The sequence below is a fragment of the Streptopelia decaocto genome (assembly GCF_964273445.1).
Source record: "Streptopelia decaocto genome assembly, chromosome: 1".
Taxonomy (NCBI): domain Eukaryota; kingdom Metazoa; phylum Chordata; class Aves; order Columbiformes; family Columbidae; genus Streptopelia; species Streptopelia decaocto.
Genome location: NC_138663.1, coordinates 64,268,898 through 64,282,615, shown reverse-complemented (window position 1 = coordinate 64,282,615; position 13,718 = coordinate 64,268,898).

The following is a 13,718-nucleotide window of genomic DNA, read 5'->3' as shown; positions in this document are numbered from 1 at the left end:
TTCAAGATCTGCTTCCGGGAGGCAATTAATCCAAAGTGCCATGTTAGTATTATTACAGTTTGTTGCAATGCCTTTGCACCGACCACTATTTTGAAACAGTTGTGTGATGCTGCTGTAGTCATCAAGGGGGATGCCAACCAAGCATGTGTGGAACGGGTTTTCCGGAGATATCGTAGTTAGGCATATAGAGTCCTGGTCAGTCATGTTGGCTAAAGTAATCCACATGTTAGTCTTTGTCTGTGCAGGCATCCAAAACACAGCAGCTGCAACAATCATTGTCAGGAAGATAACACAGGTTTCACGTTTCGTGCCAGCAACCATTGCGGCCCTTGATCTGTAAAGACATAAGCATAACCTCTCCCCCAGGTTATCAATTGATGTGGCCTTTTCCATTGACTAGTGATTTGACCATAACTAATGTAGGTTCTTTCTGATTTAGCATGGTTTTGGGTCACACTTGCAAAGTATTTCATCACATACAATGCTTTTGACAATTGGTTTTGTGGTGTTTTCCCTACTTCTCCCCCCTTTTTGTTTTAAAAAAAAACAAACCAAACCAAAAACACAGTTCAGAATCAGATACGTGTGTTGGACCTTGACTACGTACTCAGAATCACAAATCAAATTTAGAGGTTCCTCCTTAAAAAGCTCTAAGTAATGTAAAGCTGGGGCAAGTTCTGCTAATTGAGTTGAACCTTCAATAATTTTTACAGAATGATGCCAATTGTTATCTTCATGCCAAACCACTACAGCTTTATGAGACTTTCCAGAACCATCAGCAAAAACTGTGCAAATATGTAGGATCAGACCAGACACACGTATGGTCTGTGACCTGATGTTAAAGACTTGCAGGTTCTGCAGTAATTTACATTTTACATTTATGCGTGCCAAAAGCTGTAGATTACAAATAAAAAAATCAAAATTAAATTTCACAAATGGTACATATATGACAAAAGGATCATGGCCTATTGAAACTTAAATTCATTCCCTGCTTTTCTTGATCAGAGTAACAATCAGTGTATCAGTCTGCTAGCAATCTCATCATACTGTCCCACAATAGCCACAGGTTGTTTCTATGTTGTAGCTATAAATAGACAAATCTGCAAGTCCAATCAAATGCAGCCAGCCTGTAAGGTTGTCATAAATTTATTCCTCAAAGTTTCCAACTCCATTTTGGCTGTCATATTTATTGGATATTGTTTTCCCTTACCAGATCGAAGTGCTGTTTCAGATCTATCAGTGTAGTATTTGCTTTATCAAAACATTGGCTGTTAATACTAGTGGAAATACAGCATTTGAAATTTCCTTGGAGATTTCTCACTTGCAGCAAGCAGATCTGCGCCATCCAAGCAGCTTCTTGTAGGCCATGCAACTAAACAGAATTCTCAGAAAACGTTATTTGAGCTTACAATTTACTTAACAAATCTCAACCTAAGAGAGGTATAGGAGTTTCTAACAACTATAAGAATTCATGTATTTAAACTTTGTTCCAAATTTGGCATTCCATTGGTCTCAAAAAAGGGCCTTTCTTTCGTTCTCTCTCATGACCTCAAAAACTAGCATGGTGAATTTACTAAGAAGTCACTTACAACTAATTACCACAGAATAAGTCTATTAACAAATTTTTGGTTTAATTTTCCAGTTTCATTAGAACTATGGATCCACTGGTGATGCCTTTAAATTTCACCCTCAGACTCCTTCATGTAGTATTACAGCTCTCTAGCAGTAACATTGCTTGGGGGAGGGGCGCGGCGGGGAATAAAACTTCCCTCTCGCCCCCATCTGAGATGGCAAGACGTCCAGCCCAGCATGAAAACACATCAGTTCGAAGTTGACATCAAACCAACCTGGCTCCACTCCACACTCAAATTAGTACCAGCCTGACCCAGAGAAGCACTGAACACTCTGACCCCCCAAAACTGACCAGTGTGAAAAGGCTGACTTCAGCAAGGAGGTAAAATTACGAGCTTTTTCCCCAGATGTGCCAAAACCTAGGAAACAAGACAGAAGCAAAAATAAACAACACCAACAACCCCTGATTCAAAGCTGAGAAGCAACACAGTGCCACAACAAGGATGGATGACAATACTTCAGGAAAAAAAAAAAAAAAGACAGAGCGGGGGGAGTAAAGCCCCCCTTTCTCTGCTTAGTAGCAGGAAAACAGTTTTTTTCCAAATTTTTTTTTTTTTTTTTCCTTTCTTCTTCTTTCTCTTCTTGCCACAGTTCAGATATAGCCAAGGCCATGCAGCTGGTATAATCACTGGTACGAAGTGGGAGGCTCTGGCAAACTCCTCAGTTACAATGAGCTGCACACAGGCCTGGGATCTTTTGCTCTTTTGTTTTCCCATTTCATTCCAACCATAATACACTTTATACGCAATTTCAAGTAGCTCAGAAATAGTTACATTCCTTAGCTCCGTTTACCTTTTACAATTTAGAGATGTCAAAAAACAGTATAAACCAGTATAATAAACATAAATCCATTATTCTGTTTTCCTAGATCCAAATCAGTTAATATTCTAGCAACTTTTAAATATAACCTCTTCCAAATTCACATCTATCATAGCACTTTAACAATTTAAATGCTTTTCTAACAATATAAGCAATTATTCTAATGTGTAAGGATGCATCCTAAGGGGAGGCAAGGTGGAATTTTAGCAGTGGAACCGGTTCCCATTTTGTAATTGTCTCCCCAAACAAGATTCTTTTGGTACCAAATATGAATATGCAAACTAAAATACTGAGTTCATATACGAAAACCATATACCAAGTTCAAATATGCAGATGGATCACAGTTACACTAATTTAAGACAATATCTCAATTTTTTGCATTGCACCTTTGGGCCGCTTACTGCTCAGCCAGGTGGAGGTACCTCTGGGTCTCCCTGACCAAATAGGTCAGTGCGCGCTGGAGCCCCATTGGCACCCGCCCCCCCACCACTGCAGCGAGCTGGACTGGGCAAGGCCTTGTTTTGTTTTGTTTTGTTTTGTTTTGTTTTGTTTTGTTTTGTTTTGTTTTTTTAGTGTCTCATCTGGTGCGCTACAGCTGTTATTCCAAAACCAGGATTCTTTACATGGTGTGCATATGGAAAAGCCAAATCCACCACACCGAGATGAGACACAGCCTGTCACAGAGTTGCGCAAGTCTGAATGCCGGAATAAAGGTAGCATGCTAGAAAGAAAAATAACAGCTACTACACACAAAATTTTACCATCACATTCACGCAATAAATTACTTATGATCTTCTGTACTATCACAAAATGCACATTTTGAGTCAATGGATTCTCATGAGTCAACAGACTGTGAACTTATCGTACCATATAACAAAGACCTACCAAAATTGCAACATGCTTAAAGCAATACCCACAAAGAGAACAGGTTAATGAGGAAAGCATCTTGCAGACTTCAGCAAGTTTACTGTGACCTGTGTGTTTTCAGTTAACTCTCTCTCAGCTTGTTGATGTTCAAACCGTTCCAGCTGTAAAACTGTCTGTAATGATCTAGTGATCTCTTGTAGAGATTTATTTTGTCCTGCTCTTCTCACCTTAAAAATAACATTAATTGCAATAAAATTCTATTCTCCGGACACTTTTCCCAATCATTTAACTTAAACAGCAGCCAACACGGATTTCAATATTTAACAAGATCTTCCTTCCTTATAATTCCGAGTGCTTTCTTAAGTTTTAAAATACCTCCCAATACTGATTTTTCAGGAACACAACTGAAAACAATTATTCCTGACCCCATATTGCAAGTAAAAACCTTGAGAAGAGGGAGGGAGGGGTGGAAAACACAGGGCTGCTTGCAGCACGACTGGGAAAAATGGGGAGAGAGTTTTACGGCGCGCTTATACCACAAAGAAACAATTCTAACAACAACCAGTAAACCAATTAACTCACATTCCTGACAAGCTGCTTGATTTTCAGAGAGGCAATACACAGAAACACATAATATGTTCTGTAAAACTGGCAGATAACATGTTGGTAGCAAACATTAGCATTCTCTACTGCTAATTTCAACACCAATGCTTCCTTAGCTTCTAAGTTTTCAACCTGCTTATTGATGGCCTCTTGAAGATGGTCAATAAATTGCATGTAATTCTCATTGGGACCCTGATTAATAGTTGCAAATTATTTGGCTGCTTTGTTGGTTTCAGGCACCTCTCTCATAGCTTGATATGCAAGATCTGTTGACTACCTCAGGATTTCAGAAACTTATCGTGTCTGTAGTTGTGGTGTGTCAATTAGTGTCTCTTCCAGGAGTTGTGGGATACCTGCCCCTTTCAACGAATCCCCATCATTCTGTCCTAAATGATCTATAGCTGTTACATTGGATAGGTCTAATTTTGCTTGAGTTTTTCATGGTTCTTATCTGATCTCGGGGCAACACGTACACATACTTAACTTTTCAAGAAAAATACTTCAAACCCTCATCCTCTTCCAAGTCATCAGATAACACAGACTTGAACGGTGCTGGAGAATCATTAGTAACAGGGGGGTTCGAAACAGTGCACATTCTCGGCAATACTTTCTAGCATCATAATTATTCATATAACCTGAGCCCCCAAGCGCATCCCCTTTCCCGTCACGATCAGCATGACCGCATTGCTGACTGTTGGATTCACTCGCTAATAGCTGATCTGATCTTTCACACAGCTCTTTTGCCCAGTTCTTATCCGGCGACTCCTTCTGCTCTCTTTTAGGAGTTAGAGGGGTAGAAGGCGGTAAAGGCGGACACGAATCAGTAAAAGGACTGATATTACACTTATTTACGACTTTAGCATTCTCAGCTTTCACCAGTTCTTTTGAAAAATTGTCTGATTCCAGTCCTTTGGACTTCTTGATCTCTCTAGAGTCGGGTAATGGTATAGGAGTCCATCCACTCGGTAATTTTCCTCCCTCCGCCCCCGACTACTGTATCATCAGGGGTGCCGACGGCACAACAGGGGATGGAGTGGGGAGGGGGTCAAAAGACACGATCCAGGTAAACTTCACAGTCATTTTTAGGTTTGTTATCAGGCTGCAACGCTGAAAAAATTCTGGCAACGGTAGCTCGCTCAGCCTTAAAGTCTTTTAAGGTGGAAATTATAAGCTTCCATGTAGTCGCTAATGATTTAGTTTCTTCATCATCTCCATTGCTGACCTTATTCCATAATTTCTGCCCTTTATCGTCCCAAAGTTAACGTTTAAAAGCCTTCTCGTTTTCTCCCGGGTAGCCATTAATTCTATACCGAATTAATAGTCTACATATGTTACTTTCTTCCTATTTAAATCCTCTCATAGAGAGAATATGCAGGAGGAGTTTAACTATAGCTTCTTCCTCGAGGAAGTATTTTGCCCCATAACTTCACTTTTCCCTCCTCCTGCTCCCAGCCGCTCACCTTTTCCGGTGATTTCTTCAACAAAATTAATGCGGAACGTCCGTACGCCTCCGCCCGGTTCTCAGTCCAGCTGATCTGCCTCCGGCTGGGCTGCTCCAGGCTTTTCCCCAATCTTAGTGGTACGCCATTCAGAGTATCACGTCGGGGTCACCATTTGTTGGAGCGATAAAGGACTCAGCAAAACGATTCGATTCAATGTGAATCACGCTAAAGCCATTTATTACAGAAACAAGCCCCCTTATATATGCAACTATATTCTAATCACGCATCCACGCTCCAAGCATGGATTCGCTAAATGAGTATCGTGGGTTGTCCGTGCACTGGAATCTCACTGATGATACGTCCGATGATTCACGCCACGCCAGGACCCCGCTGATTGAGGAACACCCCTCTTTCTCACAGCAGATTCTGTTCTCAGCTTCTCGAAGCGGCCTTGAGATTCCTTTGAGCCTGACTAATTCAGCAACAGGTCTTTATCTATCAAAACCCCTCCACAGTCTATCATCAGATGAACCAAGGTCACAAAGATAGGAATGGCTGGCAGAAAGGCAAGGTTTGGTGCCTTTGTAGTGGGACACAAGAAGATAATCCCATGTACCTTGTCCACAGATGATCAAATAGTCAAGTGGAATTCTTGCAGTTCAAGCCGTTCCCCAACTCAATCAGTGGAATTTAGGCAAGTTAACTCTATGTCCACCATTCATCTACAGTCACCTTTGTCAGAAGAAACGCCATTTAAAAATGACGCCACCTTTTGAAAGTGTGAATGAAGACATTCTGAAAGGGTGAAATAATCTTTTAAATGAGTTATCAGTAGCATATTCACCAGTTGTTAGAGTTTTAAGGAAGGAAACTGGTCATTCGTGAAGACATTCTGTGGGTGTTAAAATTCTGGTGATTAATACCAATTGTAATTTTCTTTCTTCTTTTTTTTTTTTTTTTTTCCCTTTTAAACCAAGGTTTAGCTTGGAAAGTTAACTGGGAAGACTTGCTTAAGAACAGACTTGAGGGCTGGGTCCTGCAGGTGGGTGCAAGCAGGCTGCTGGTGTCACAGGTGAGGAGCTGGAATGGGCCGGTTGCCTGGGAGGGATTGTGACCTCTCCTGCCTGCGCTGTGATGCTGCGGGGCCCCTGCCAGCGAGGTGCAGATCAGCAGCCACCTTGCACCAGGCTGCTTAGACAACAGTAGGAACATCAGTAACCAAAGCTGCTGCTGCCGGTCAAGAAAGGAAGCACACAGAAGAAACCATGGTAAGAAGAGAAGCAGATTGTTTTATGAGATAATGAGCAAGGAGCAGCTGTTGTGAATTTCTCTTTAATGTTTAAAGGACAAGTTCAGTCTAGCAGAAAACTTGTACTTAAAGTTCTAATCTTGCATGTTTTCCACTTGTAAGAAGAAACGTAAGAAAGGTATGTGTATATAAAACGTGCCTTTTCTCCTTTGGACAACACATTGACACAGACTACGAAATATTTAAATAAATGGGAACACATACAGTATTGCTATTTTCAGTAACAGGAGAATGTCAACCCCATAAGACTTTAAATAAATTGCATTTTGGAAGAAAGATCAATGCAAGGTCTATACTCTGAAGACACTGAGACACTTGAGAGTGTCCTTCATGAGATTTTAAAAAACAAACCAATCAAACAAAAAATCCCCAAAGTTATCAGTGCTGTATTGTAGGCAAGTGAAACATTTCTACATCTCCACAGAGAGAGATTTTTTTCATTGTCCCAAATTTTCCCATGCCTACGTCAGTATATTTGTATGAGTTTTTCTTCATTTAGAGTCCAGTTCTGGTTGTTTTCCCCTCTTTGTTTTTTTACCTTGAGTGAGGGTAAAGCATTGACTTGCGCACAGAAAAATAGCTTGAATGGCATTAGACTTAACACTGATGTGATTTTGGTTTTTCCCTACCTCTTTTCCTCCCCCCACCAATGGTTTTACAATTTCCTTACCCTATTTATTGTTTAATTTTGTCCTTTTCTCATAACTCTTTTTATTCCTCCATGTTTTCTATTGACATTTGCAGGTTGGCATCAACTATCAGCCTCCTACAGTTTCACCAGGAGGAGATCTAGCCCAAGTTCAGCGAGCAGTCTGCATGCTGAGCAACACCACGGCCATTGCAGATGCCTGGGCAAGGCTGGACCACAAGTTTGATCAGCTGTACGCCAAGAGAGCTTTTGTGCACTGGTATGTGACGGAGGGCATGGAGGAAGAAGAATTCTCAGAGGCCCGAGAGGACCTGGCTGTCCTGGAGAAAGACTACGAAGAAGTGGGAACTGACTCATATGAAGAAAATGATGGAGAGGAATCTTAAAGTTCACTCTGGCCTTTCCAGTGCATAAGATTGTGTCTATGTCTCTTTTTTGTGTGCGTGTGTGTATGGGGCTGCATTTCTGCTTGGTGCTCACACACCTAATCCATTGCTATCTTAGTAGACTGTAAACAGGATGAGTTATCCACTATGAGGTCACAAGGCAGTCAGTAAATGTAGGATATATGACCAGCTAATCATTAGTCACTTTGCCTCAGAGGGTAACAGGCTTCATATTGTAAGAGTTTCATACTGTATGAGGTTCAACAAGGCCAAGTGCTGGGTCCTGCACTTGGGTCACAACGATCCCAGGCAGCGCTACAGGTTTGAGGAAGAGTGACTGGAGACCTGCCTGGCGGAAAAGGACCTGGGGTTGTTGATTGACAGCCAGCTGAATATGAGCCAGCAGTGTGCCCAGGTGGCCAAAAAGGCCAACAGCATCCTGGCTTGTATCAGGAATAGTGTGTCCAGCAGGACTAGAGAAGTGATTGTGCCACTGTACTCGGTGCTGGTGAGGCCCCGCCTTGAATCCCATGTTCAGTTTTGGGCCTGTCGTGGTTGAGACGGAGAAACGACATAGACCAAGTTCTTCCAGGATGAAAGTAGTAGATGCCATTTATTGCCACAAGTGCATTTTTATACAGTTTTACCAATTCATGTGTCTCTTCACTATTGGTTACAAGTTACAGCACTAACATTTCATTGGTTAATTTTTCTATCATCCATGTTATTCTTCTATCCCCTTCCCTCTCACGAGTACATCTCTCCTCTCTCCGGATACTCCTTTACTCCCATCCTTCTCAAGGGTAAATCTTAATATCTTCAAGGCTGATCTCTACTCCCATATTTTCTGTCAAGGATTCCACAGACCCGCTGCAGTTTCCCACAATTCCCCCTTTTTGTATTTGTGCTAAAAATGCTGCCCTCATTGTCCGCTGCAGGGCCCTTTGCAGCAGAGAAATCATGCATGGCAACATTAGTAACACAACCACAACAATCATCAAAACAATCAGTCCTGTTTTCACTACTGCTAACAACCATCCTAAAAACCCTCAACCACTAAGCAATTTATTTAACAAATCCCATCAAAATCTTCACACCCATGTCCTTGAGCTAATAACAAAAAATCTATCGCGGCCCTACTCTGCCATGTGGCATGTCTTACAAAATCTACATCTAACAAAAGTCCACTTAAAGCCTTTGAAGTTCTGTTAGTTTGCTTAACTAGCCAGCATCCTAATTTTCTAAAATATTTAAAGCTTTTAGCTGTACCAACACCAGATACAAGAGATCCTGAAACCCTTAACCTTGATCCCCAAAAATTTACATTATCATCACATTTTGACTCATATACACGCAAAAAATGTTTTTCTCGTCTTGCTCTTCTGTGATCTATTATCATAGATACATTGGGCGTTAAGAGAGTTAATAGTCCCAAAATACACAGTCCTCCAACAGCATTAGGAGGAATTCCTGGTCAGGCTCTATCTCCACAGATCAAGAATACACCATACAGGAGGTTTTGGGGTCGCTGTCCCACATTATCAATGACATCCCTTGGATTCTTCTGTGAGGCATTACACCATTGAGTTTCATTTCTATAGTCACCAAGGATAGCATTAACATTTTGCAGTTTTATCCATTCATGTTCTTGTATATTGTTCTGACACTTTTCACAAACCGGCTGGATATAAGCATCCTTGGGCATAGATGCCAGCAATTCCAGTTCCTGTGGTTCAAGATCTGCTTCCGGGAGGCAATTAATCCAAAGTGCCATGTTAGTATTATTACAGTTTGTTGCAATGCCTTTGCACCGACCACTATTTTGAAACAGTTGTGTGATGCTGCTGTAGTCATCAAGGGGGATGCCAACCAAGCATGTGTGGAACGGGTTTTCCGGAGATATCGTAGTTAGGCATATAGAGTCCTGGTCAGTCATGTTGGCTAAAGTAATCCACATGTTAGTCTTTGTCTGTGCAGGCATCCAAAACACAGCAGCTGCAACAATCATTGTCAGGAAGATAACACAGGTTTCACGTTTCGTGCCAGCAACCATTGCGGCCTTTGATCTGTAAAGACACAAGCATAACCTCTCCCCCAGGTTATCAATTGATGTGGCCTTTTCCATTGACTAGTGATTTGACCATAACTAATGTAGGTTCTTTCTGATTTAGCATGGTTTTGGGTCACACTTGCAAAGTATTTCATCACATACAATGCTTTTGACAATTGGTTTTGTGGTGTTTTCCCTACTTCTCCCCCCTTTTTGTTTTTAAAAAAAACCAAACCAAACCAAAAACACAGTTCAGAATCAGATACGTGCGTTGGACCTTGACTACGTACTCAGAATCACAAATCAAATTTAGAGGTTCCTCCTTAAAAAGCTCTAAGTAATGTAAAGCTGGGGCAAGTTCTGCTAATTGAGTTGAACCTTCAATAATTTTTACAGAATGATGCCAATTGTTATCTTCATGCCAAACCACTACAGCTTTATGAGACTTTCCAGAACCATCAGCAAAAACTGTGCAAATATGTAGGATCAGACCAGACACACGTATGGTCTGTGACCTGATGTTAAAGACTTGCAGGTTCTGCAGTAATTTACATTTTACATTTATGCGTGCCAAAAGCTGTAGATTACAAATAAAAAAATCAAAATTAAATTTCACAAATGGTACATATATGACAAAAGGATCATGGCCTATTGAAACTTAAATTCATTCCCTGCTTTTCTTGATCAGAGTAACAATCAGTGTATCAGTCTGCTAGCAATCTCATCATACTGTCCCACAATAGCCACAGGTTGTTTCTATGTTGTAGCTATAAATAGACAAATCTGCAAGTCCAATCGAATGCAGCCAGCCTGTAAGGTTGTCATAAATTTATTCCTCAAAGTTTCCAACTCCATTTTGGCTGTCATATTTATTGGATATTGTCATATTTATTGGATATTGTCATATTTATTGGATATTGTCATATTTATTGGATATTGTTTTCCCTTACCAGATCGAAGTCCTGTTTCAGATCTATCAGTGTAGTATTTGCTTTATCAAAACATTGGCTGTTAATACTAGTGGAAATACAGCATTTGAAATTTCCTTGGAGATTTCTCACTTGCAGCAAGCAGATCTGCGCCATCCAAGCAGCTTCTTGTAGGCCATGCAACTAAACAGAATTCTCAGAAAACGTTATTTGAGCTTACAATTTACTTAACAAATCTCAACCTAAGAGAGGTATAGGAGTTTCTAACAACTATAAGAATTCATGTATTTAAACTTTGTTCCAAATTTGGCATTCCATTGGTCTCAAAAAATGGCCTTTCTTTCGTTCTCTCTCATGACCTCAAAAACTAGCATGGTGAATTTACTAAGAAGTCACTTACAACTAATTACCACAGAATAAGTCTATTAACAAATTTTTGGTTTAATTTTCCAGTTTCATTAGAACTATGGATCCACTGGTGATGCCTTTAAATTTCACCCTCAGACTCCTTCATGTAGTATTACAGCTCTCTAGCAGTAACATTGCTTGGGGGAGGGGCGCGGGGGGGAATAAAACTTCCCTCTCACCCCCATCTGAGATGGCAAGACGTCCAGCCCAGCATGAAAACACATCAGTTCGAAGTTGACATCAAACCAACCTGGCTCCACTCCACACTCAAATTAGTACCAGTCTGACCCAGAGAAGCACTGAACACTCTGACCCCTCAAAACTGACCAGTGTGAAAAGACTGACTTCAGCAAGGAGGTAAAATTACGAGCTTTTTCCCCAGATGTGCCAAAACCTAGGAAACAAGACAGAAGCAAAAATAAACAACACCAACAACCCCTGATTCAAAGCTGAGAAGCAACACAGTGCCACAACAAGGATGGATGACAATACTTCAGGAAAAAAAAAAAAAAAGACAGAGCGGGGGGAGTAAAGCCCCCCTTTCTCTGCTTAGTAGCAGGAAAACAGGTTTTTTCCAATTTTTTTTTTTTTTTCCTTTCTTCTTCTTTCTCTTCTTGCCACAGTTCAGATATAGCCAAGGCCATGCAGCTGGTATAATCACTGGTACGAAGTGGGAGGCTCTGGCAAACTCCTCAGTTACAATGAGCTGCACACAGGCCTGGGATATTTTGCTCTTTTGTTTTCCCATTTCATTCCAACCATAATACACTTTATACGCAATTTCAAGTAGCTCAGAAATAGTTACATTCCTTAGCTCCGTTTACCTTTTACAATTTAGAGATGTCAAAAAACAGTATAAACCAGTATAATAAACATAAATCCATTATTCTGTTTTCCTAGATCCAAATCAGTTAATATTCTAGCAACTTTTAAATATAACCTCTTCCAAATTCACATCTATCATAGCACTTTAACAATTTAAATGCTTTTCTAACAATATAAGCAATTATTCTAATGTGTAAGGATGCATCCTAAGGGGAGGCAAGGTGGAATTTTAGCAGTGGAACCGGTTCCCATTTTGTAATTGTCTCCCCAAACAAGATTCTTTTGGTACCAAATATGAATATGCAAACTAAAATACTGAGTTCATATATGAAAACCATATACCAAGTTCAAATATGCAGATGGATCACAGTTACACTAATTTAAGACAATATCTCAATTTTTTGCATTGCACCTTTGGGCCGCTTACTGCTCAGCCAGGTGGAGGTACCTCTGGGTCTCCCTGACCAAATAGGTCAGTGCGCGCTGGAGCCCCATTGGCACCCGCCCCCCCACCGCTGCAGCGAGCTGGACTGGGCAAGGCCTTGTTTTGTTTTGTTTTGTTTTGTTTTGTTTTGTTTTGTTTTGTTTTTTTAGTGTCTCATCTGGTGCGCTACAGCTGTTATTCCAAAACCAGGATTCTTTACATGGTGTGCATATGGAAAAGCCAAATCCACCACACCAAGATGAGACACAGCCTGTCACAGAGTTGCGCAAGTCTGAATGCTGGAATAAAGCTAGCATGCTGGAGAGAAAAATAACAGCTACTACACACAAAATTTACCATCACATTCATGCAGTAAAGAACTAAATTACTCATGATCTTCTGAATTATCACAAAATGCACATTTTGAGTCAACGGATTCTCATGATTTAACAGACTGTGAACTTATCGTACCATATAGCACAGACCTACCAAAATTGCAACATACTTAAACAGATACCCACAAAGAAAACAGGTTAATAAGGAAAGCTTCTTGCAGACTTTAACAAGTTTTCTGACCTGTGTGTTATCAGTTAACTCTCTCAGCTTGTTGAAGTTCAAATCACCCCGCTTATAAAACTGTCTGAAATGATTTAATGATTTCTTGTAGAGATTTATTTTGTCCTGCTCTTCTGGCCTCAAAAACAACATTAATCGCAACAAGATTCTATTCTCCGTACACTTTTCCCAATCATTTAACTTCTACAGCAGCCAACACTGATTTCAGTATTCAACAAGATCTTCCTTCCTTATAATTCCGAGTGCTTTCCTAAATTTTAAAACACCTCCCAATACTGATTTTTTAGGAACACAACTGAAAACAATTATTCCTGACCCCATCTTGCAAGTAAAAACCTTGAGAAGAGGGAGGGGGAGGAGGGGAGGAAGGCACAGAGCTGCTGCAGCGTGAATGGCAAAAGCGGGGAGAAGGTTTTACGGCGCACTTAAAAACAACTAGTAAAACAATTAACTCACATTCCTGACAAGCTGCTTGATTTTCAGAGAGGCAATAAACAGGAGCACATAATATGTACTGTAAAACTCGCAAATAACATGTTGGTAGCAAACATTAGCATTCTCTATTGCTAATCTCAACACTAGTGCTTCCTTAGCTTCTAAGTTTTTGACCTGCTTACTGATGGCCTCTTGAAGATGGTCAATAAATTGCATGTAATTCTCATTGGGACCCTGATTAATAGTTGCAAATTATTTGGCTGCTTTGTTGGTTTCAGGCACCTCTCTCATAGCTTGATATGCAAGATCTGTTGACTACCTCAGGATTTCAGAAACTTATCGTGTCTGTAGTTGTGGTGTGTCA